This window comes from Lissotriton vulgaris, chromosome 8 (assembly GCF_964263255.1).
Source record: "Lissotriton vulgaris chromosome 8, aLisVul1.2, whole genome shotgun sequence".
In the NCBI taxonomy this organism is placed as follows: domain Eukaryota; kingdom Metazoa; phylum Chordata; class Amphibia; order Caudata; family Salamandridae; genus Lissotriton; species Lissotriton vulgaris.
This window is the reverse complement of record NC_141696.1, coordinates 1,126,020,419-1,126,043,571: the sequence shown is the minus strand read 5'-3', so window position 1 is coordinate 1,126,043,571 and position 23,153 is coordinate 1,126,020,419. Positions and strand designations below refer to the sequence as shown.

The following is a 23,153-nucleotide window of genomic DNA, read 5'->3' as shown; positions in this document are numbered from 1 at the left end:
CTGGAGCGGTTCCAGTCCCTCGTTCAGCATCCTACCATGGAGGCACGTCACAGCTTTGAACGTGCCTGCCGCCATTACCACGTACTGGCACGCCATAGTCGTTGTCGGTTCCATGAGTCCCCCTTTCCAGTGCTTCTGTATGGCAGCCACCACCGCCGCGTGCAGGAGGAACCCCCCGTCGGGCAGCCCAAACTGGTCCCGGAGCGCTTCGAACGGTGCCAAAGCCCCGTCTATGTATAGGTCGCCTATTACCTGTAGTCCCGCCTCTTCCCAATCCAGCAATGGGGAACAATCTCCCCCGTGCGGCAAGGCCGTCAGCATGCCGATCGGGATCTCCGGAGCATAAGGCCGCGAGGCCTTCGCTCTCCGAAGGCTTCTCTGCCAGCACAGCCGGAGTGTCGGTTCCTCCATAGTGAGGCCCCGCAACTCAAGCCTCTGTTGCATGATAATATAGGACAGTACGTGGCGTTGTATCCCCCGATCCCGGTCCACCTCTGGACCCCGAAACACCCTAGCCACATTCTGCGTAAGGACCTGCAACTGCGCCGCTAGATAGTACAGCTCGAAATCGGGCACAGCCATGCCCCCTTCTATCTTGGGGCGAAGTAGCGTGCTCAGGGCCACTCTTCGGCGGCCTTGCCCCCATAGGAAGCCAATAATCATTGACCTCAGGTCTCTGAAGACCCCCTGAGGAATCCAGACAGGCAGCGTCCGGAAATAGTAGAGGAAGCGGGGGAGCGCCACCATTTTTAGAAGTGCGATCCTACCCAGCACCGTCAGCGGGAGGGTCGACCAGAAGGACAAGCTGCCCCTCAGTGCCCGGACACATCGACCAATGTTGCCCTCCAATAGGTCCGCAGTCGCATGGTAGATGCGGACTCCCAGATAGGTGAAACAAGATGGCTCCCAGACCACGCCTAAATCGCCGCCGGGGTCGGGCGATCCCGCTCTTAGTGGAAACACACAGGTCTTCGCCCAATTGACCTTAAGGCCCGATAGCCGGCCAAACTCCGACAACAGGTCCATCGCCCCGTCCAGTGCCCGCGCCGTGTCAGCGAGGTACAGGAGCAGGTCATCCGCATATAGCGATATATAGTGCCACTGCCCGCCGCTGGCTATCCCCGCGTACCTGTCACCCGACCTCGCATGGACCGCCAAAGGTTCCATCGCCAGAGCAAACAATAGGGGGGATAGGGAACACCCCTGTCGCGTGCCCCTGCCCACCGGGTACGCCGCAGACACCAGACCACCCAAACGCAACCTCGCCGTCGCCGAGGTATATAAGACCCTCGTCCACCTGCGGAACCCCTCGCCCATGCCAAACCTCTCCAACACTCCATCCAGGAAAGGCCACTCTAAACTATCAAAGGCCTTCTCAATGTCCACGGACAGGGCCGCCGGAGCTCCCTCCCCGTCCAAGATGGCGTCCATGATTCCCACCAGGCGGCGAATATTCAGCGCCGTGCTCCTCGTGGGGATAAACCCGGCCTGGTCCCTGTGTACCAAACCCGTCATGTGTGGGGCCAGCCTGGTGGCTAGAATTCGGCTCAGAATCTTGTAATCCACCGTCAACATGGATAGCGGGCGATAGGACCTTACATCCGTTGCATCCCGGCCAGGCTTTAGGAGCGGTACAATCAAGGCCTCTCGCATGGACCCAGGCAGTTCCCCAGCCTCAAAAGCTTCCGTATACACCACCAGAAGCCTGGGAGCCAAGCTGTCCACATACTGTTGGTAAAATTCAATTGGCAGTCCGTCCACCCCAGGCGTTTTGTTACGGGCCATTTGTTTGATGGCCACCCGTATTTCTGCAAGCGTGATCGGGCCGCCCAGCTCCCTCGCGTCTTCCTCGTCCAGGACCGGAAGCTGCCTCTCCCCTAGGTATTCCGCAATGTCCTGAACCCCCACCCCCAGCTGACTCTGGTACAATTCCTCATAGTACCCCCTAAAACATTCCAACACCGCTGCCTGGGAGTACACCATCTCCCCCCGCGCATTACTAATGCTGAGGACCGGGCAGCCCCTAAGTTCCGGGTTAGCTAGTCTGGCCAAGAGGGTGCCCACCTTGTCCCTTTCCGCATGTGCCCTGATGGTATACTGCCTGTAGTCGTAGCACCTTAAACGTTCTGTCTCGGTGGCAACCACTTCCTTCGCTTCCAATAACTGGGTCTGCAAATCCGGCCTAGCCGGGCCTGCGGCGCTCCAGGTCCCTCAAAGTCTCTTCCGCTTTCATGAGTGCATTCAACACAGTCGTCCGAGCATTCGAAAACCTACCTAAACACACCCCTCTCACCACCACTTTCATCCCATTCAGTGGACCTACTCGTGGCCGTGCCCTCATTCACTCGGAAATAGCTATCAATGCCCTGCTGGACCGCATCGCTGAACACAGAATCCTCAAGCGTCTCCGGCCGAAGCCGCCATGTTGGTATCGCTGAGCGCTCCCGCTGCCACTGAATATGTACCAATAGGGGGTTATGGTCTGAGATGGTCCTAGCCAGGTACTCCGTATGAGAGATCAATGGGGCTAGGGACCCACCGCAGAGCACCGAATCGATCCTGACATGCAGATCATGGAGAGCAGAATAAAAGGAGTAATCCCTGGCGTCCCTGTGCCGCTCCCGCCAGACATCCAGCAACCCCCATCTATCCTGCCAGTCCTTCCTGTGCGCGGCCAACCTGCGCACCGGGGAGTCCACCAGGGGGGGATGGGACCTATCCAGAGCCACATCCGTGATCGAGTTGAAGTCCCCCCCTAACACTATCGGGCCCGCCAGGAAAGAGGCCAAGGACCCCGAGAGGCCATCAAAATACCGAGCTTGATCAGTGTTCGGTGCATACACACAGCAGAGAACCACATCTCTTCCATATAACCTCCCCTCCACCGCCACAAACCGGCCATCTGGATCCACCATTTGATTCAACACTTGAAAGGGTATCCCCGCCCTCACCCAGATCAACACCCCCCTGGCATACGCAGAGTAAGTGGTGCCAAACACCTGGCCCGCCATCTTTTCTGCAAAGCAGTGCACTCTTTTTTGGTGAGATGAGTCTCTTGTAGCATAGCAATCTGAACCCCCCTACGCACTAGGTACGCATGAACTTTGTGGCGTTTTATCATAGTTCGCAGCCCCCGGACATTCCACGTCAGGCTTTTCAAATTAGGTAATGTCCCCATTCCAACTTCGAGCAGTCCAATTCAAATAACGTATGTTCATAGCCCCCCCAATGCAGTTGCCCCCCCCGAACACACCCAGAACAGAAAAATTCCCCAAACCCCACTCCCCAGGACAGAGCACACGAACCCAATGTCAGCCCCCATCCAAACCTTGATCCAACGTCCCACACTCCTAGCCTGTGGTCTCCACCACAGTCGGCCTTAAGGGCCCAAGGGGGGTGAGTCACCGCCGACCCCAGCTAGCGGAGCCTGCGCCCCGCGTCTTCATCCCCTACTAAGCACTCAGCCCCCCCACCCGGCAACCCACCCTCCACCAGCAGGATACCACCCTACCATGAAGTCTCAATCAAGTCCCAAGGCAGTCTCAGCCGCAAAATATGCCATCCGATGTCTGTGGGGTCACTATCGGCCCCTTCGAGCTTTCCGCCTCTGAGAGTTCTCCTCCCGTTCTGCTGCCTTCCCCGCCTGAGTCCGATTCTGCCAGTTCACTGGTCTGTTGCGACCCCGTAATGGCCGCCGTCACTGCGAGTGCATCCCTCTTCTCCGCCGCCATTTGAGCCTCCCGTTTCTCCCGCTGGCGCCTGTTGCGGGACCTGATGCGCTGCGATTGCCTCACCCGGGGCGGCTTAGGTTGATCTCGCCTACTTTTATGCGATCTGCCTGTCCCCGTTCTATACAGCTCCAGCCATTGCCAAACTTCATCCGGAGTCTGAAAAAAGTGCGTAGTGCCATCCATTATGATCAAGCAGCTTGGCCGGGTAGAGCAAGGAGTACTGGATGCCTTCCTCCCTGAGCTCCTTCTTCACCGCTAGGAACGATGCCCTATTCTTCTGGACCGCTTGGGTGTAGTCCGGGAATATCGTGACCTTACTGTTCTCCACCTCATATGGGCCCGACATCCTGGCCCGCTGGATGAGGAGATCCCGGTCCTTGTAGTGGAGGAGCCGCACCACCATCGGTCGTGGGGGGGCGGCCAAGCCCCGGCGGGCGAGCAGGTACCTGGTGAGCTCGCTCCAGAGTGAAAAAAGGAGTAAGCCCCTCCGGCGCTACCACAGTACGGAACCAGTTCTCCATATAGGCCACCGCATCCTCCCCTTCAATCCTTTCCGGCAGGCCTACGACCCGCACGTTGTTCCGTCTATTGCGGCCTTCGGCATCCTCCGCCCGTCGCTCCAGCGAGTCCAACCGGGCCAATATATCCGTGATCCTGTGTTCCGCGGTCACCACCGATGGCTTCAGGTCCAGCAACAGTTGGTCATGGTCCTTGACCCTATCCGCTAGCTTCGCGTGGTCCGCTCGTAGCAGCCCCAGGCCCGTGGCCACTTGGGCAATGTCCTGGTGCAGCGCCTCCTTAGTCGAGGTGATCGCTTCGAGTATGGCATCCAAACGCCGGTTCAGCCGCTGTTCCTGGCCCAGCTCCGGGGAGGGAATCTCGCCCAGCCGGGTTGATGTCGCCGAGTCCCCCTCAGCACGCTCTCGGCCATCGACCCTCCGATCGCCGCCATTCCAGGGTGCTGCGTCACAGGCCCAGGAGCCCGTTTGGCGTCCGCTCTCTTAGTTCAGTGCCAGCCCCCTGGCACCGGGCAGTGTTCAATGTCGCCACCGATGCCCCCGGGAGCAATGACCCGCTCGACGAACTTCGTTCAGCTGACCCCCTCGGTAGCCTGAGGGGGGAAGGATGGGTCCCGACCCAAGATCCGGGCGAGGCAGGTCAGCGTCCCCTGGTCTCTGGACACAGCACCGCCGATCCCAGTGCTTCGAGCAGCCGATTGCAGGATCTCTTGCCAGTCGGCGACAACTCGGCTCAAAGCGAAAATACGGGGACGCCCAGCCTCCTCGCCGCCATTTTCTTCGCACCCTCGGCAACACCTCGGTCGTTTCTTCGGCTCGATCTCCTCGGGGCCAGTAGTCCCCCAGCGACTCTCCGATCGTGCCCAGCTGTCCCCTTACACTTCAGAGGGCAGGAGCGTCGTCTCCGGGTCGCCCAGGGTACCGAAAACAGGAGAATTAGCGGGATTCCGCGCGGAGCTGCGAGCTCACGCCGCCATCCCGATCGGCGTCCAAGCCACGCCCCCCTATGATGAAAAAATAAAGGTGGACTTCTCTGTTTCATTGTAGTCTGTAAATCCTTCATTTCCCAAGATGCATTATGAAAGTAAAATACAGGTGAATTTGAACTGCAGTGCATTGTAAATAATCATTGTTCAGTACATTTCTGCATTTCAATCCTTAGTTAAAATTCACTCCCATCCAAAGCAATTATGCTCTTTTTACTGCCACATATAATAATCATCCTTTAAAGCACAAGCCACCAAATGCTGCCCAAGTAGGTAGAATAATCCTCTAACATCGTTTGCTCGCCTCTATGCGGTATTTGTATTAAGCTAAATCCTTTACTTTCACCAACGGAGGCGGGCGGGTCATGCCCCCGAAATTGAATCTTTGCAAAAGAAACAATTGATGGACGGAATGCTGGACAATTCAAAAATTCTCCCCAAGTCACAAGGATCTGGGTTAAATCCATCATTCTTTTGCTCACCACACCACCCCAATTCGGACCCAGCCAAATGCAAATCAGTCTTGACCCTGTTCCTCCCTGGACCGGAATCCAGCATCCTGGGACCGGTTTCAGGGCATCACCCTTCATCAGCCAGGCTAGCTTGAATCCAGTGCTGTAGTGAGCACAGGACCCACGTCTGGACATACCCTTCCCACTTAGGGAGACCTATGCAAAAGAAACAATTAATGGACAGAATGCTGGACAATGCAAACATTTACCCCCAGTCACAAGGATCAGGGTTAAATCCATCATTCTTTCGCTCACCACACCACCCCAGTTTGGACCCAGCCAGGATGCCTCGCTAACACACTCCCTTCCGCATAGGCAAACGGAGCGATATAGAGAGTGGGCGGCGCAGTGGGCATTGGTGAATGCTTGGCGAGTCCGGAACCCAGGCACCAGACTGTACTCATTTCACTCCATCCCCCGTAATTTGCGAGTGAGGCTTGACAGGTTTCTCTGCTCTACACCCCTGTTACCCAAAGTTCAACACTCTGATTATCTGAGTTGGGTTCTGTTTGACCATGATGCTCACACAATAACCCTCAGATGAAAACCACCCCATCCCCCGGTGCCCACGTGGTAATTACTGCGAGAATGCCTTACAGATCACATGTTTCTGCATGACCAAGAGAATAGCATCCGGGACTACTTCACAATGAACGCCAACATGGCTACATCTAGGTCACTGGAGTGGGATGCATTTAAGGTAGTCGCTAGAGTGCAGTGTATACAACAGATAGTGGGGGTCCGGAAAACACTAGAACAAGCGTTACAGCGAGCGGAGGACACATTGCCGACACTAACCAAAGATGCGGACGCGAATAAGACTACCACAGCATAAATAGCAGCAGCTAAAACGGCTTACGCAGGAACTTTGAGAGATCTACGCAATACAATTTCAGGGCGCATGCGGCCAGCGCACATACGGAGGGCGACAGAACGGAAACACTTCTAGCCTGGCTGGCCCGAAAGAACTCTGAGATAAAACCCAATGCCGGGTTAGTGGATCAGACAGGGATCCCCCGACACTCAAAGGTAGAAATACTACAAATCTTTCATGACTTTTACTCCAGAGTCTACCGGAACCCCTCTCTGTGTGGCCCGCAGGCGTTTTAACAATTCCTACGCCCACTAGACACACTGCGTGTCCCAGCAGCAGACAAAGAAACTCTGAACAAAAAAGTTGTGCCCGCAAGTGTCTCCCAAGCAATCCGCGCCCTAGCGCGTAACAAAGCCCCCAGAATGGATGGGTTCCCACTAGAATATTATGCCGCATTCTTCAGTCAACTGGTGCCCAGAATGGTAGCCATGTATGAGGACGCCCTGGAGCGGGGTGAACTACCGAGATCCCTCAGCGAATCCATCCTGGTGATGTTCCCAAATCCGGATCGGGACCCAAAGTTCCCGGCCTCTTGCAGACCCATATCACTGTTAAACGCAGATTGTAAAATACTGGGTGACCGATACTCCCAAGTCCTACCACCACTTATCCACCCGGCTCAGTGTGGGTTTGTACCGGGACGAAACACGTCCCAGAATTTACGTAGAATATTCAATGTACAAGATGGAGAGAGCCCCCAATTCCCAAGAGCAGCGTGCCTGATGCTTGACCTAGAAAAGGCCTTCGACACCCTTCTATGACCATATATGTTTGCGGTACTCCGGCGGATTAAGATGGGCCCGACCATACTGGGGTATACTCAGCTATTATACTCAGCTATTATACATGAAACTTACATCAAGAATACAGCTACATTAATGTAAACAATATATGCAACAAGATTTTTAGAAACAATATTATATACATAAAAGGATATTCAAAGTTCAAACCACTTTATTCGGCTAACCAAAGCCATAAAAGTACACTACAGTGAATAATTTACATAAAAGAATTAATAGAAACATATTAATATATTTTAAATTCATTAAAATATACCACATACAAACAATAAAATAATGCCAATAAAAACAACTGGCTTATAGTTCATTAATCATTTGATAAAAGCAATTATTTCTATATTTGAACTCAGTCAACACTTTAAAATATCTAGCACCCGTTCTTCCTATGCCTGACTGCCGCCACCAAAAAAATGTGCAGCATTAACAGGATATTCATATATGCTATAATTTAATGCACAATATTTTTGTGGTGCCAATATTTTTGACGCAATGTTTGTGTTAGAGAAAATGGTCTGGACTTTCCATACTGGGTTGGGACCCTCTGGTGAGTCACCAGCCGATTTTTAGTTGGTCGCTAACATCCTGTTAAATATGTAAGTGACATTTAAAATGATAGCCCTTTTTGCACATTAATGCAGAGGGGCTGAACTATGTTGATTAATCTGGTTTAAAACAAACCCTTGCATTTATTCTCAAGCAAGTCTCCAGGTGAACCTTTTAATTGTTGTTGCTGTTGTTTTTCTTCTTCAAAGTTATTTCAACAGAGAGTGTGTGCATTGTATGTGAGAATACACAGCCATACCACTTATACATGACTTTCACACATAAATTAAGAAATATGAATATGGCCTGAAGGCCAGAGCTGCCAACTTTACATCAAGGGAACGGGATTCGAGTTCCAGTGTTTGTTCAACTATCTTTGATTCTAGGCAAATCACTTAATTGTTCTTGCTTAAAATATAATTACTATTGCCTTGTGTAATGTAATCTAGTGCTCATGTTAAATGCTCCAATGTCTCTACGCATGTTTTCACTATATAAAGCTGAAAAAAGCATATACTGGGCCTCGCGTTAACACACAAATTGATATGAGGCCTTATCCCATGCTCTGCTGCAACTTTTCAAATTTGCTTAAATCACTAGTATCAACATCAATGTTTTTTCAGAAGTGAACAGGTGCCACAGACCAACACTAGACTACAGTGTAGTTCACAATCTGCTACTTTTATGGGCCGACCCTTATCTTGGCAACAGTGCGATGGCCAAAGTTGTGCTGTTTATGAACAACTACTGGTATTACATTAAACAGCACACCTGCCTCAATTCCGTTAAAGTTAGGTGGAACGCAACCACATCTCACTCCTCAAGATGTCTCACTACCTGTTCAGAAATGGAGATCTGGCTTTCAGTGAACGTCTCCAGTGAGGATATTTTGCTTCCAATCAGTTGGGAGTATTGTAGTAATCTGTAAGGTCAGCTATTAGCCTGTATTCATTATTAGGCGAAATTGCCTCATCAGATACAGATCCCCTTGGTTACTCTCACATGTAGCTTTGGAAGTCCAGGTTTTTGGTGTAAATGTGCTTGTTATTTTGGCTTGACTCCTTGGCATCCACTCGTGTCACCCTCCCACCAGAGCTATGTCATCACCACTAATGCAACTATTGTTCCTCACCTCAATGTTGTCTTCCCTTGAAGAGCCTGTTCTGTGGCTTGTCTTCACTAAGTAAAGGTACAAACTGCAACATCATTCTGGGCCTTTCTGCCACCCTACTGTGGCTACCTCTCTGGCTCTGCTTGCTGCTACACAACTTCGGGCATGGAGGTAGTCCCACAATGTTGGTACAGCAGGGGCTTCACTTTCAACGTTCAAATAGTAAACCCCCTATGCTGCCTCAGTTGCATCATTCCATGGTGGCATTGGAGGAGGATAAGCAACCACAGGAAAATATGGAATCTGTACGGATCACCATTTACCACAATGAGTCACCTGGTTGCCTGCTGTTTCTGCTGTCCAATGCTAGTAAAGCACGAACTTTTAACAACATTATATAGCCATCATTGGAGAGCAGTGCCGATGCTTTTAAAGAGCCGCAGCCATCTTGGTGTAGTCTGGTTCTGCCTCCTATTCCATAAATTTAGGCTTACATTTCTTTAATGTTTGTTATTCATATAGAATGTAACAACCTTGCATTCCACATATCGTATCAACTACATTACACAGACCTGTGCTTTATGTAGCAAACCTCAGTAGGTAGACACTTTTTTAAAAAACTTTATTTTCTGGTTTTACACAGAGATATAACGGTGATAAAATGCAGATTATGTCATCAACTTGATATTGTTCACCGGTGGCAGACCAAGCATTACACAGACACTTATTGCAATGGTAGCAAAAAATGCATTACAGTCCAATATTAAATGCATACAATGTATAAAAGGCCAAACAACACAAAAAAAATGGAAAAGGGACACTAAAGCCCCAGCAAGGAGAGCCATGCCAAGCAGCAGGGAGGCACGAATTTCCATGAACCACTCCAAGAGACGACCTCACCTCCTACCCAAAATGGGCATCTAACCCACCCCCTCAGGGACTATGCCAGCAGCCACTTGTTTGTTCTGTGTCATCGTACTTCGGGCTATGTAGTCTCTGTACAGGCCTCATATGTCCACTGGCCTGGATGAACTGGGAAGCATAGTGTAAAATTCCTCGCAGTTGAGATTACAAAACGCTAGGCTTCTTAGCCAGGCTTGCAGAGTGGTGGTTCTACTGCTACCCCACAATGATGCAATCTCGCGCTTGGCCAATAGAAAACCCAGGGCAGCCAGTTTCCGTACCTTCCGAGGGAAGTTTACTACATAACTCAGCAGAGCAATCTCTAGAGTGGGCAGGAGCTGCATGGATAGTATGTCCCCTAGCGTAGAGTGAACAAGCGTCCAATACTGATGAATTTTAGGGCACATCCAGGCCGGGTGAGCAGAGTCTGCAAAGGGAGATAAGCACCTCAGACAGTGGTGTGGTCTGGTGCTGTAGATTCTATGGGAGTGGGCGGGAGTGTAGTACATCCTACGGAGAAATGTAAAATAGAGTAGTTTGTGTCTACTGTTCAAGGAGATCTCCCCGGTGGCCCTACAGCACTGCTCCCATTGGTCGTCCGATATAGGCTTTACTAAGTCCACCTCCCATGCCGCCCGCACCCTGGTGTCTGCCACTGGCCGAATCGTACAACACTGTTTGTATAATTTGGAAATCAGATGCGCCCCAGTAGGGCTCTGTATCACCAGCATCAAGGGAGGGGTAGGTTCAGGGGCAGCAGGAAAAGAGGGAAACACGGCTCGAAGGGCGGAACGCACACGGTCAGGACAAAGGTATTCATAAAAGTACGCTCACTGAAGCGGGCCTCTTCCGATATCGAAAAGGCATGACCTCCCGGGAAAAAGTCACCAAAGGTACGAACATTACATTTCTCCAAGGTGCGTTGGACCAAGGTCACCCCAGTTATCGGAAGCAAGGAAGGGTTAGGCAGAGGTAGATCAGGAGAGTATAGTGAATCAAACCCTAATAGTCTACGAAGCCTGTCCCAAGCCCAACACGTCCCAGAGACTGTTTGAACATCCTGCGGATCCCGGGGGAAGCCCGAGGGTAGGATAGTAATGAGCTGACGCCGGAGTACCAGGTCTGCCTCTGGTTTCAAATATGGGACGCGCGCATCCGGATGGAACCAAGCATACGCGTAGCAGCATTGTGCGATCGAGTAGTACACATAAAAATCCGGGACCCCAAACCCACCTCTACCATATGGTAAAGAAAGAATCTTCCAACTGACTCGTGGTGATTTATTCCCCCATACTGATCGTAAAAGTAGTGATGCAGCTGTAGGAAAAAAGTCTTTGTGAGAGGGATAGGGATGTTATTAAAAAGGTTGAGAAACCGGGGCAGGACCGCCATCTTAATGATAGCAATCCTGCCTGCCATAGACCGCGGGAGACGTAGCCATTTCACGATCTGTGACTCCAATGAGTTAATTGCTCTACCATAGTCGAGTCTGATCATTGTAGCAGTGTCTAGATGAATATGAACTCCGAGGTACTTAACCGAGTCGTACCACCATGCCAGTGGGAACTCGCAAGTCCAGGCAGTGGTGCCAGCCGTGAGGGGAAAAATAACGGACTTATGCCAGTTAATACTGAGCCCTGAAAACCTTCCGAACCTAATGATTTCCAAAATCAAGGGCTCTAGACTGATATGGGGCATCCTAACATAGAGAACAGTGTCATCCGCATACAATGAAATTAAAAGGGGGTCAGTTCGAAATTGAAGGCCACGGTGTAAGTGATTCTCTTGGAACTGGCGTACCAAAGGGTCCATGGCCAAAATGATAAGGAGCAGAGATAAGGGACAACCCTGTCTCGTACCACGAGTTAAGGGAAAAGGATCAGAGAGAGTGCCGTTGAGGCGCAGTCTAGCCGTTGGCTTAGTGTATGACAGAGCCACCGTGGAGACAAAGCAGTCCGGCATACCCATTCGGCGCATGACAGATAGGAATAAGGGCCATTCGAGGGAATCGAATGCCTTTTCAGCATCCAGAAGAATGGCAGCTGTGGGCATGGAGGGATCAATCCTATGCAACACCTTATATAAGCTCCTCAAATTAAGAGAGGTGGATCTATGAGGAACGAATCCCGACTGCATCAGCGAAATGATAGATTCCATCAACAATGACAGTCTAATTGCAACAATCTTGGCCAGTATTTTATAGTCCAGGTTCAACAGCGACAATGGCCGATAAGAGCCACATAATTTGGGGTCTTTCCCCGGTTTGGGCAGGAGAATGATTACCGCCTCTCTGAACGTTGGGGGAAGGATACCGATCTCAAGAGCCTCTGCATAGACCTCTACCACAAATCGCGGTACCAGGATGTCCTTATATGCCTTATAAAAGTCGGCTGAAAATCCGTCGAGACCGGGCGCCTAAGAGGCACGTAGTGCATCGATGGCTTCCACAACACTATCCGGAGTGATAGGGGACAACAGAAAGTCCTGCATGTAGCGCTCTAAATACACCAGAGCAATCTCCGATAGGTAATTCCCTTGGTCGCGCAGGTCACCTGAGAGTCGAGAAGTATAGAGTGTTTTATAATAAGAGAGAAAATGGTCGCAAATATCCGGGGTAGAGTGTATTGGGGTATCGTCTGGACCAGTCATTTCAGTAATGTAAGCAGAGACGCATGATGGGGCGCAAAGTATTGGCCAACAATCTGCCAGGGCGCTCGCCGTATCGCCTTGCAACGTGTTGCTTACTCAGGATGACCGCTCCCTTTCCGCTGCTTCTCTAAATTCCAGCAATAACTCCAATCGTCTCGATTCTATAGTCGCAGAGGGCGCCGCAAGCATGTCACGGTCAAACGCGGCAATGTGCTCAATACGATTCAAGGTGGTGCGGAGGTCGCGCAGGACACCAGCGTGTTTGGCAATGCACACCCCCCTAATGTAAGCCTTAAAGCCCTCCCAAATAACCGCCCTTGTGTCTACCGACCCCGTGTTTATGTCGAAATATTCCTCGATAGCTTGTCTAATCATTAAAAACCGTATCCAACAAGGCACGGCCAGGGAATCGCCACTGTCTCTCATAACCCCCTGGTCTGGGAACATTCAACTTCAGGACCACTGGGGAGTGGTCTGAAAGTGTGCGGGGGAGGGTAAGGACAGCAACCAACCAGCCCGCTACCCCAGGGGAAACTAACCAATAGTCGATCCTGGTCCATGTGTTATGAATCCCTGAATAATGAGTGAAAGCTGGAAGGTGGGCATGCATTTGAAGTTCAAAATCAACCAAGGAATACTGAACACAAATGTCCCTGAGGGCTTGGCAGGCACGGGGCTTGGTATCAGGTGAGGTAGAGGTACTGTCCCTAGCGGGGTCTTACAGGAGATTGAAGTCACCCCCCAATATCAAAAGTCCAGTGTCAAGCGAAAGGAGCCGAACCTGTAAATCATGAAAGAATGCCGGGGAGTCTACATTAGGGCCATAAATCCCCACCAAGGTCACCCTGTGTCCCATCAGCAAGCCAGTTACCATCAGGGTGCGGCCATCAGGATCTTGGATCGTGTTATAGAGTGCAAACTAGACCCTTTTTATGTATAAAGATGGAAACCCCTCTCGTGTGCCTGCTATAATTGGAAAAAAACCTATACGGGCCCCAATTTGTGGCAACAGGCGCCCCATCTGATGTGGACAAGTGCGTCTCCTGCATAAATACAATTTCAATCTTATGTCTTACAATATAATTGAGAACTTGTCTACGCTTCCTAGTGTTGTTTAGTCCTCTTACGTTCCATGTCATCAGAGAAAGCCCAGAAGGACCGGGCAAGTTACCTAGCTTGACCATTAAAACAGTGTTATTTCAAACATAGCGTCGTGCACGCCTGATCTAAACCACAGTGCGACCATGGGTTTCCAACATCTGCAAAAACCATTAATGCTGAGCCAACACCCCCCCCCCCCCTCCCACCCACCACCCAGCCTCATGTAAACCCCAAAGAGGCAAACCCCAATATAGCCAACCAAGCACATGTGCAATAAAGATTTGAGCATGTCATTAGGAGCAAATGAGGCTCAGTGCAACATGAGAACATTAGAAGAGAAAATTACGGTATTCACCATAGGACATGGCAACGCCACGCCAGTCGAGCAGCAGAACAATCAATCACTTTGAAATAAAGTACATATGAATGGAAAAAGAAGTTTAGTAGGACACATTAAAGGAGCAAGGAAAGATCTGTCAACCAGTCCTGGGCTGGGAGAAGAGTTCCACACTTGTTTGGGAGGCATCTTGCGGCGGGGAAGCAGATCTAGGCTCTCTGGACGCCCCAGCATGATCCCTCCTGTATTCCCGGCAGAATTCCTGCGCCTCAGTCGGAGTGTCAAACACTCGGGACCTACCGTTGATGTCCACTTTGAGCCTCGCTGGGTACAGCATACAGTAACGGAGACCCAGGTTTTTCAAGGTAGCTTTGACCCCATGGAATTTGCGCCTTGCCTCTTGAACTATGATGGTGAAGTCAGGGGAAAAAGCAAAGCCAGTTTGTTCCCCTGCCACTGGACCTCACCCAAGTTACGAGCAGCGCACAGTGCGGTGTCTCTATCTCGGAAGTTCATGAGTCTGGCAATGATGGGTCTTAGAGGCAATCCAGGTCTAGGACGGGGGCCCAAGGATCTATGGGCGTGTTCAACTACGAAGCTCTGCGTGAATGTCTCCCTGCCAAATAGGTCCGCCAGTAGCTGTTCAACGAATGTGTCCATCCGACCGGTGGCTGCCGTCTCCGGAACTCCAATTATACGAATGTTATTTCGGCGACTGCGGGCCTCTAAGTCCTCGTTCTTGATAGCCACCTCCTTGAGGATTTTCTCTACTCTTGCCAGCCGCTTCATAGAGGAGGAGGCACTCTCCTCGAAGTCGGATACTCTGAACTCAACTACATCCAATCTACGAATCTGCACCTGGATTTTAGTACTCATATCCGCCAGTTTCTTGTCCAGGTCATCGAACCGGCCATCTAGCGCCTTGAAGCCGACCCTCATTTCAGCTAGCATGGCCGCAGCAAGAGAGGCTGAGCATTCAGCGTCCTGGGGGACCGAGACCTCTGCAGATTGAACAGCGGGAGCATCTGACGCAGCGCCCAGCGTTTTATCAAATTGCAGCTTGGTCTGCTTAGGGTCCTTCTTCACCATATTGTTGAACTTTAGTAGGTGGTCCAGATGAGAGGAGCGCGAGGAGAGCACCACTAAACAAGCCGAGCTCCGAAGGGGGTACCGCCTAGCGAGTGAAAGAAACACAGCTGAGCCGACTGGCGGCGCCACACACACCAGGCCCAGGTCGTGGGGCAACAGGGATTCGAAGGGCAGCGGCAAATGAGGGGAAGCAGATGACTCCTAAATACAATGCAGGATCAACCAAGTGGAGACAGCACAGAGTCCATTTGAGATATGTGGGTGCTTGCGTGTGATCACAGCAGTCGCAGTTCCACCACGTGAAGGCTGCAAAGGGCACAGATCACGATTCGGCAACCGGCATCCAATCCACCCAGACGCCGCAGGCGAGCACCACAGTATGCCAGTATGTCAGGCTCGAGCTCAGCGCCAGACCCCGCACCTGAAGACAAGTTGGCAAAGCAGACTGTGGTTCCAACAGCATGAGGCGCCTCCATAATTGTAGGTGCAAAAAACAAACCAACAAGTAGTGGGATTTACCTCAGTATTTGAGGAACCTGTATAGTTTATAAATTAAAAGATCCACACCCCATAGGTTTCGAGAGGGGGGGGGTGGAGACGACAATGGCACACCGCCCACAACGCCCAACACCTGTTTGGCACCTAGCTTATCCTGCAACCGGACCTCGTTTTAATTTACAAACTATACAGGTTCCTCAAATACTGAGGTAAATCCCACTACTTGTTGGTTTGTTTTTTGCACCTATAATTATTTTTCACCTATTTTTAACTTTCACATCCTCTGGTAAGGGTGGGCCTTAGCGCGCCCACACCGCCGAGGTACACATCTAACGGTCCTGAAGAAAGCCCAGTAAAACTACACACATAAGGGCAGAAACATGTCGACCCCACTTTAAGTGGAAATATCCAAAATAATATTTGGTAGATTTCCAAACACATGCAATTTTAACCATGTCAGGCTGACCACTGAATAACATTTTTCTTCTGGTACAGCTCTTTGACATTTTTAACCACTACTTTTTCACACCATTGTCACAAAAACCAGCTCCGCAGTATTCTGGCGTTGTAGCACACCAGGGAGGCACTCGGCTTCTCCTGGTGGGCCCGATGATGAAGCATGTCACCACCCAGGGTGGTGAGTGAGGGCTTCTAAAAAATCCCTAATGATTTCCAGTGTGAATTATTCAGGTTGATTTTCTTCTCTGTTCCTGTGCTTACACATACATTTCGCTTGACACTCTTTTGTTGTTTGATATAGATCTTTATAATAAAACAGCTCTGACGATGCGTGCGGGTGTGCAGAGCTTTTAAGTAAGTGTCTCAGTGATCTAAAATTACCCTAAGGGTGCCCGGTGATGAGTTTATTCAGGGGTCCCTTTGGTAGGGTTAAAAGAAGTTAAATAAAGACAGTTGACGCGGAATTATGAAACACGACTGTCTGGTGAGTGAAGTAATATAACCTGGTGGTTTATATTTAATCAGATTTACATGTTTCACGCCCTTGCGGTCCAGGAAGAACCTGTGGTGTTTCTTCAGGACCAGAAATTAAGGTGTGGACCCTGCTGTAAATCGGAGGTGGTGTTGAAGTGTATTAATTTATGATATAACTAGTGGTTAGCAAATGGTCAAAAGAATACCTGTGGTATGCTCACCCTATCATGTTGCTTAATCCAACCTGGAGATAAAAAGAGAGGAGAAAAAAGAGAGGAGGGAAGTTACCCTCCAAATACATTATTTTGTGTCCTGGATAAGACACAATCGTAATGGAGACTTGCCTCTACATTTTGTTGTATAGTGCAGTATCATGCTATAGTCTATAAGCATTACAAGTAATTTTTTATCAGAGGGTGCCACCTGTTTCCACGTATCTTGGTGTCACCTCCGTGAAATAACAAAAGGAGAGTGTATCACTTAGGGTGTACAAAGACAGACCATCATATAGTAACATGTAGAACAAAACACAACACACAATACATTGTTTCTCGTGATATCAGACATTAATGCTGACATTAAGAATTCCTCAAAATAGGCTTGCCGGCATCTCTTACCCCCAATAGTAGGCCTACGTGTGCCTTAGGCAGAGGACCCCATAACTAGTGCGGTTGATCTGGAACAACAATCAAACGGGAGCCGCTAGTTAGAAAGGATTCCACAGTACACTGTCAGTACTCGCGTGCGCCCAGCGTCCCTAATGGTAACAATACTCACAATCTCGTACGCAGAGCCTCTCGTCAGACCTGAATGCCCCCCATCTTAATTGCGGTAGTTGCACTTTCTTTGAGGCGAGTCAAATCTGTTTGTATGGAATATTATTAGTGTATCCTTTCCCATCACACTAGTCGCCAATAAATATACATGAATGAATCTCCTATTTTTTAAGGTGATAGTACGTATTTCTTATCTTTCCAAATTGCACCTGTGTCGCCCCACCTTCTAAGATTTTGATAGGGAGTCGCTATCATTCCATCCCACAAGGCGGATTTATTTGAATAAATCTACATGTGCTTTGTCAAATCCATGACGTCAGACCACTCTATTGGTAGATTACAGGTGTTTAGGTAACTGGCTGGGAGTGCTGCTGAGTTCATTAAGATGATGTAGTTATAGGATTATTATGACTAACTAAATCTATTGCATTCAAGCCACGGGATGTCGTCATTCAAACCCTGTGTATGGCTCCTGAGACGGAAAACACTTAGTTGTTCTTTCGTAAATAATGATTGTTGGTCTCAGTGATCATTGGCTTCCAAGGTGGTCCATTTCAAGTCTTCTGGGGTGTGATTGTTGTTAACAAAATGGGCCGACATCTTGGTGGTGATACGTTTACACTGAACATCTGTGATCCTGGTCATTCCAATGTAATGTAAGATGCAAGGGCAGTTTAATAGGTTTATGCAGTTCATGGTGTTGCAGTAGGTTTACAGATGAAAAAAGCAAATGTTGCATCTGGTTGAATATCAAAGTCTGGTAACTACATGTTATTAAAGTTAAGATAACAAGGTGATGGATAGGTTGGAGGTTCGAATTAGGAGCAGGGTCAAGGGCACGTTTAGAGTCATTATGTAGTAAGGGTCAAAGTTCGGGTTAGGATCAGGATTTAGATTATATAAGGTTCAGTGTAAGTTTAATGATCATAAGACATTTCTGAATAACAAGATCAAAAGGGCTGTCAAACTCTTTGGTGAGATCATATTCTAAAGTAAATCAGTCATACTGTCCAGTGAGACCAACCTCACTAAAAGGAACAGAAATAGGCCATTACATTTACCAGGTATATATTCTATTTGTACCTTCAACTCCACCTTTCAGCTGTGTTCTGCAGGTAGTGTGTCCCCTGTTACAACATGCTGTTGACCACATTTAGTTGTTTCACAAGTGATAATGTGCATTAGTGCAAATCCGTCAATGTTTAGTAGCTTTTTATCCTCTCTCCCCATACAGTACAAACTAGAGGTACTCTTTTTTTTGTGTGTGCTTCATTTGCAACCACTCTCCACTCTTATACAATGGTACCATCAGGGCAGGGTCAACCTCAAGCGAGAGAGAGTTCTTAAATAAAACTTACTGGATCAAGAGGGATCCTGACCACTTAAATCCCAGGTTATCAACTTAATTTGCGGGTACCTCCAGTATATCTAAAAACAATAGTGGTATGGAGTGTAAGCATACTGGCCCCACCATCCATTGTACGCCAACATGTTTCTGCCTAGCTCTTGCCAATACTGGTCAGGGCTGAGGGGATCCCTATCAAACTGGCCCATGCTGTGTCAGTGAGTGTAAAAGAAATTATAAGGTCAGTCAATCCTACCTTGACACTAGGAGTCTATTTCCTAAGGAAATATTAAACATATGCAAGTAAGAGTTAGTGGATTAAAACTTAAATGGCACTCAAATCAATATATATATGCGAAATAATAAAGCATAAAAGTGTTAAAAGTGGCACTGCACTTCAAACAAAACACACACGTGTTGAGTGAATACATGTACAAATATTGATATAAATATTTTACCCTAACTTAGGGGATACCAGGCTTCAGGGTCTGGGAGGAGATGGTACCCTCTGTAGTCTCACACTTATGATATATGGAAGGTTCTGTCAATTATTCAAGATATTTCTAGGTATAAAACGTCCCTTGTGCTATATTAACTAATACCTGGGATCATAGATGCTTTCATTTTCCCTACAGGTAAATGACCAGCACTATAGTAGCCTACTCTTACTAGAGGATTAGTCCCTCAACCATCTTGAGAAAAGGCAACCAGTAATGAATCCTACTTCTACTATTGATAGAGCAGTAAAGCTAATATAATCGCTGTTGTGAGCATGACTTGAATAAAATATTTGGTTCAGAATATATGTTGGTCCCCATTCGAAAATCATGGGTAGCAATGGAGAGCCTTTATATCATCATTTCTATGTCACTGGCCTACTGAGCTGTGTCTCTGCTCGATTTTATAAGTGCTAGCATATGCGATCACCAGTTGCCAACTACGTGGTGCCACAGTTCATAGTTATGCAACCTTTCAAAATATTGGTGGTAATGGGAACTAAATTTCACGTTCTGTAGTACATCAGTTGTGCTGTCCAGTGAGGCATACCTTTCTAAAAGGAACAGAAAAGGCCATCACATTTACCAGGTATATATTCCATTTGTTCCTTGAACTCCACCTTTCATTTGTGTTTTTGCAGGTAGTCGGTCCCCTGTTACAGCATGTTGTAGACCACATTCACTCCCTGATGGATTGGGAACCGACTGCCCTCAGGTCGGCTGTTCCGACGTCGCAATTAGAATGTGACCGTACATGGTACGGTTACAAACTTAAATTCTTCAATGGGAGTTTGTGCGGCGGCCTAAAACCGCCCGTAGTACAAGCTCCCATTGAAAAATGAAAGTTTTTAAACATCCTTGCACCGTGTGGCAGGGATGTTAAGGCCACATGCCGGGGGGGGGGGGCTCTGCTTGGGGCCCCCAAAGTTGCTTTCCAACAGCCTTTCCATGTTGGAAAGGCCTACATGGAAAGGCTGTTGGAAGACGACATCATAATCCTGATGGCGGAAATGCCGTCCTTAAGGGATTATGAGGAGTTTAAGACCAACAGACAGGCTCCATGAGCCTGTCGCAAGGCGTTGGTCGGACCCTCCGACTGCTGCCTCCGAACGCACGCATCCTAATGCGTCGGTCGGACCGCAGCAGTAGATGCGGTTCGGACTGCAACCTACAAGCTGTCAATTGCAGTTTGAACTGCATTGTAATGAGGCCCTATGTTGTTTCACAAATTATATTGTGCATTAGTGCAAATCTGTCAATGTCTAGTAACTTTCTGTCCTCTACTTTCTGTACAAACAAGTGGTATTATTTTTGTGTTTTTGTAGTGCAGTCTGGTATTTTTCGTAGGGCAGCCTGGTATCCAGAGGATGCATCCGTGTCTGTATCACCACTGTTCATCCACCAGGTCCTCCCTTAAGTTGTTGTCTGTTCTTGAGAGCTTTACCTTGGCATACACTGCTATTGTGGACTCAATCATGTCCTTCTCCCAAGTCTGTCTTTGACGTCCAAGGGGTAATAACCATTAAATTGCAAGGCGTCACTTAAAAGACATAGCACACATTCCATTCTGCCCTTCTTTGGCTTGAGAGAAACACCTCATAGACACTGTTTAACTGTGAGTGTGGGTATGCTGCCTGTGTGGGGTGCAGTTTGGCCATCACAGCTGATCGGAATCCCTCCACTACCTGACAAGACGTGGCCAAATGGAGAAAGTTAGCCTTCACTGGCTGCATCTCGTACAAGAGGACAGCCTCCCCAGGTAGCTTCTCCCTAACATCAATGGTGTTGGGTAAGTTCTATTCAGACCTGGTGTTCAAGATGTTTTCTATTTTGCAAGCAAGCTATTTTCAAATCCTGCTCAGAAATCTACTTTTGACCAAGTTTAACATTTTAGAGGTCTTAGTGCTTTATTTACTATAAGTGGTACTAAAGGGGGTGGTGATGGACGGAGCATCTGAACCAATCAAACACTCACACCCAGTCAACAGATCTGGGTTTAATCCATCACCGTTCTTTAGCCCACTCTGCCACCCGAGTTCAGACATGGCCATATGCAAATCAGTCTGACCCTGTGCCTCATGGGAACAGTCCAGCCCGAACTACCAAGCCATGCCTTGCCTGGACCGGAAAACAAGCTTCCGAGGACCGGTTTCTGGCATTTCAGCCGTCTTCAGCCCGGCTTGCTTGAATCCAGTGGCAAAGTGAGCAAGGGACTCACGTCTGAGCATACCCTGCCAACTTATGGCGAACAAAGCGGTGCAAAAGGGGGTGGTGATGGACGGAGCATCTGAACCAATCAAACACTCACACCCAGTCAACAGATCTGGGTTTAATCCATCACCGTTCTTTAGCCCACTCTGCCACCCCAGTTCAGACATGGCCATATGCAAATCAGTCTGACCCTGTGCCTCATGGGAACCGTCCAGCCCGAACTACCAAGCCATGCCTTTCCTGGACCGGAAACAAGCTTCCGAGGATCGGTTTATGGCATTTCAGCCGTCTTCAGCCCGGCTTGCTTGAATCCAGTGGCAAAGAGAGCAAGGGACTCACGTCTGAGCATACCCTGCCAACTTATGGCGAACAAAGCAGTACAAAAGGGGGTGGTGATGGACGGAGCATCTGAACCAATCAAACACTCACACCCAGTCAACAGATCTGGGTTTAATCCATCACCGTTCTATAGAACGTGATGGATTTTACCCAGATCTGTTGAATGGGTGTGAGTGTTTGATTGGTTCAGATGCTCCGTCCATCACCACACCCTTTTGTAACACTTTATTTACTATCAGGGCCTCACACAGATTGTGCACCAGTGTTCCTCTCTCCGATAGACTTAACAGAATGGCCAAGGTTTCGGCCCCCTACAGGGCAGTTGGAAACTTGGCCACGTTTCCCTTGTTTGCGTCAACTTGGCATACTGCAGAAAATGCTCTTACATCAACCCACATTTTTCTTGTGCTACTGCAAAGGTCAGTAGTGATGTTAAGTTAAATTATGTATAAGGGGTGATGAGCATGTGTTAATGTTGGGTTTAGGGTTATGGTGAAGAGTTGCTTTAGAATGAGATCACAGATACAATTAGGGCTTCTTGGATTCAGGTCTGCATTTCTATTAGAAACAGGTAAAGGTTGAGGTTAAGTCTAGGCTCAGGGTTACTTTATTGTCAGTCGATGGGTTAGAGAAAAAAAGTTGAGGTTAGGTCAGATTTGTGCTGTGGCAAAGATTAGGATAAGTCGCTTTTATGAGGTAAGGGGTCAGTTTTCAAGGCATTTCTGAAACATTAGAAAAAAAGCAGAAGTTTTCTACACTAATTTTCCGTCAAACATTTTCAGCTACATAGTTTTCAATTACATCCTTTTCAAAGCAGAGTTCAGCAAAACTTTGTTGAAGTGTCTTTTGAAAAAATGTAATGACACAGCATTTCTGGAACATGTCATAGTATGAAATGAAAGATTCATATCGGACTGTGTTCAATTTTTGAAGGGTAACATTGGCAGATTCAGGTCAATCTTGTACCAGCTTTGGCATCAATTGACCAATGCAATCAGGAATTACACATTTGGACTGATTCGGGCAAAGTGGAATTATCTCATTGAATTCCATTCCACCTAATTCCAAGTCGCTTTGTTTTTCCACACCCGTTTTTTCAGAATCTGGGAGAACCATTCCATATTTGTTTGCACTGTCATTCAGACTGAAAACAATCTCATTAGCAGCAGCCAAGCCTCATTCCCTGTATTTTTTCCTGAAGAGAGGAGCTTACAATCCTCCCCCATCCAGAAAATACGTTCCCTTTCCCTCCGCGTTTCTCTCTCACCCTCATCCCTCAATCCTACTCCACCCAGTGATCCCAACATACATTTACCGAGGTTCAATGCAAACATGTCATCTTTCCCCAGGGTGCTCGAGACATGCATTTTTATTTTGTTGTGATAGTAAAACATTTTTTT

At 48.6% G+C, this 23,153-nt stretch overlaps 1 protein-coding gene across 4 annotated transcripts in view; it reads left to right on the top strand.

The window, feature by feature from the left end:
- PHF11 (PHD finger protein 11) overlaps positions 1 to 23,153 on the top strand; it is a 534,242-nt gene that overhangs the window by 199,917 nt on the left and 311,172 nt on the right. The window lies entirely within an intron of this gene.